This window comes from Silene latifolia, chromosome 2 (genome assembly GCF_048544455.1).
Source record: "Silene latifolia isolate original U9 population chromosome 2, ASM4854445v1, whole genome shotgun sequence".
Lineage (NCBI taxonomy): Eukaryota > Viridiplantae > Streptophyta > Magnoliopsida > Caryophyllales > Caryophyllaceae > Silene > Silene latifolia.
The window spans coordinates 124822438-124826071 of record NC_133527.1 but is presented as its reverse complement, the minus strand read 5'-3'; positions in this window follow the sequence as shown (position 1 = coordinate 124826071).

Sequence of the window (3634 nt, the reverse complement as noted above, 5' to 3'; positions counted from 1 at the left end):
GGAACATATATGGAAAGGGATTGGTTTTGAGAAACAAACATGGAAATAAGAGTAGAAATTGGAAATCTTCCTATTGAGACAATTCCACAAACAACTAGTATGCAAGATTCAATATAAAGGGAAAACTTGATGTAATTCTCTCTTAGTAACCCAACAATGATGATGCTTGACTCTTTTATTCCTCTCTTACAATTTTCTACCCAATACTATCATCTCAAGATATTGATACATGTAAATTAAACCATCTACAAATACCCTTCAAACTTAAGCAACAATTCATTAAACCATGAAAGGAGACTAAGCATGAGCATAAAGAATTTAACCAAGAGATGAAGCTAGGATCAATTCCTCATAAGATTAAACCATACAAATGAGTAAAAGACATGAACTTTTCTATTTGTTGCATGAATCCTTTAAACCAAATCAACAAACAACAAACTTGCTTCAACAATCCCAACTAAATTAAACCATTTCATTAGGATTTGCACTAATTAAGTAAATAACATGCAAGGATGGCCAACCCAAACATTCATCTACTCAACATAAGAAATAAAGCACAAGAAAAGAACATTAGATAAATTAAGAGAGGTTTAAGAGTCTTACAATCACCAAAGTTGGATACTTTGATCAAATTACATCAAGAATGGAAAGATTAGCCTCCCATAGTCTTCATAAAACCCAAAAACAAAGAAAGATTACAACTTGAAATGGAAAATAGCCTTCTTAATTACTACAAGATTAACCCTAAAAATGAGATTAAAAGAGATGAGATGATGGTAGGTGATGATCCCAGGTCTTCAAACTCTCGGGTATTTATAGGCCTTCACGAAAACCTAGAAAGATTTCCACTTAACAAGCCCACGAAGAAGATTAGAAAAACCCGTAAAGCGGGGATGCGCAGTCGCGCAGCGCGCGCAAGCACCGTTCATGCTGCGCATTTTGGCGCACTCGCAAGACTTTGTTTGCGCAGCTGCGCACAGTCTCGCAAATCTGAACTTCTTTTTCCCACGAGCTAGACCTCTACAATAGCCTTCATTTCTTCTAGTCTTCATTCTTACTTCTCCCAATTGATTTCCGGGTTACAAGTGATCCTTTTGTGCTTTGCCTTGACCTTTGAAAGGTGCTTTAATGCCACTCGGGTTCCATGCATAAGGATTGAGTGCCCAACCGAGTAAACATGCACAAGTTACCACCATATAACCGATTGCCAATTGTTAGGAAAAGTGTACCAAAAGACCCATATTAAAAGACACGAGGGTGATAAAATCGCCCTCTTAGACCGACACAAAACATAACTATCAAACTCCCCCACACTTAGACTTTTGCTAGTCCCGAGCAAAACCCGCAACAAGCAACCATGAAGTCTATTAGAGAGCGTAGGAGAGTATGACCACTCTTCCCTTTCCTCTTCCTTCTTATGTCTCCCTCAAAACACAACCACCAATTAAAAAGAAAAGACATGACTCAAAGTTTCACAAACTCTCTTCTCTCACTCCCCCTCCTTATTACTCCCTCTTACAAAGACACAACATACCACCAACTCCGACTCATTACTCAACTCCACCCTTCTTATATCACCAACAAGAGATGGCCACTCTCACCTTATCCCAAGGTGTAAGCAAAGTGGCCTAAGCAACTCCTAAAACATCCTAAATCACCACTTATATCACCCCCTTATTACTCCAAGCAAGGTATGATCATGCTACTTGGTTGGACACACTCCGAAATAAATCAACAACCAAAGTAGCCAAAGTAAAAATCCACCGATTTGGGACAAGTTTTGTGACTCAAAAAGAAATTAAATCCTATTCTAACCTCCTTCCAAGACCCTCCTTATCACTCCCTTCTTATCCCTCCATCTTTTTGGTGTTACAATTTTTCAATTTTTCAATTTTTTTGGTGAAAATCCCTCATTTTGCCTAAGGTGCCCTTTCGGGTTTTCACCTTAGCTTTTCCTTTCCTCTCATGGTGGCTCGCAACTCATTTCTTCATTTTACCCGGAATGCCCTTTCGGGTTTTCATCCCGTCCTCGGCCACCTTCCCAATCTTGCCTAGGCGCCCACCCTTGTGGGTTTTCACCTAGCCGGGATTTTCGTTTTTTTTTTTTTTTTTTTTTTTTTTTTTTTTTTTTTTTTTTGAAAGACAATATACATATGTTACAATTCTCACTCCCCCACACTTAAATTTCACATTGTCCTCAATGTGAGGGAGTGCCAACTTCTTCAAGAATTTAGTTGGAGGGGCCCGAGCCTTCGCCTTGCTCATATGCCCCCCGGTTCTTTCTTCTTTCTCTTCTTTCCCTCATTCTCTTTGCCCTCTCATAGGCCTCCTCAACTTGTGGCTCGGCAATGGTCGGTTGGTAGGAGGGGTCATTTTGATGGAGGGTCATGCCGAAAAGGCCCCGGATAAGTCCAAAAGAATCCTCGTGAGCTTGAGCATCTTCATAGGAGTCTTCAACATATTGGTGGTGCCTCTCATTTTGCACCCCGAATTGTTTCGTCGCTTGCTCTCTCCATTCATTTTGGGCCTTCCACATGGCTTGTTGCTCTTCCATGTACTTGGCTTGTTGTTGTTGCCAAGCATAAGCTTCATCTTGCCTCTTAGCCATGTCTTGGAGCATCTTCATTTGGGCTCTTTCGGCCTCCGCACTCAACTTTTGATGCTCCATACTAGCAACCCTCCATTGATCCAAACTCTCAAGCCGTGGCGCTTGTTGTTGTTGCCAAGCATAAGAGCTATCAACTCTCCCACTAATTGCCTCCAAAGTTCCCCGGGTGTCCTCAAAGTACTTAAACATTTTGTGTTGCCATGGTGGTAAAGGTGTACTTGAAGAACCCTCGGCCTCAAACATAGGAGTGTCTTGAGGCGATTGGTAGGTCGAAGGAATGCGTGGGGTCTCTTGGTATCCCCTCTCAATATTCTCAATCTCTCTTTCCTCTTCTCGTTGGGGACCTCGGGAAGTCTCAACGGCTCTTCTTTTCCTCACTCTTTGCGGCGGTGGGTTAGGGAGATTGCCCCAGGAGGACAAAATAAATCTCGGGCTCGTGCTCCACTCGGGAGGGGGCCATTCAAGGGAAGTCTCATGTAAGTTACACCCCCCTCCCCCAACCAATTACAACTCCATGGAACCGTGTCCAAAGAATGAATCATATGAGTCTCCACCAACCCCGCTTCATTGTAGAGGTGATTCCCCCACACATGAGGTTGTTCCTCCGGAATGTCCCCAACCAAACTAGCCACAAAAAGAGTGACCAAACCTCCACAATTGATACTTCCTTTCTTTTCTCGTTGCTTAGTTGCACCCACCACGAAAAGCCTTGCCCAATCCGGCACTCCCTCCCCCTCGGGCAACATCGCCCACAAACACTCACGGACCCCATCATTGAGCTTGGTAGGCTCCCCCATCGTAAAGAAAAAGCATGAAATCATTCGGGCGAGAATCCGGATGGGGGGGTTTGTGATGGAGGATATTTTGTCATTGTTTGTCCGGGGTGCTCTCCGGGTGAGCCCAAACCAAAGGTCGTCTAGGGCCGTACCCGCTAGGTTTATGGGGGAGGGTGGTTTGGTGATTCTCAAAATTTCCCTTACCCGCTCAAAGTCTATGGTATGCCACGTTCTATTCAACCTAAAGTTC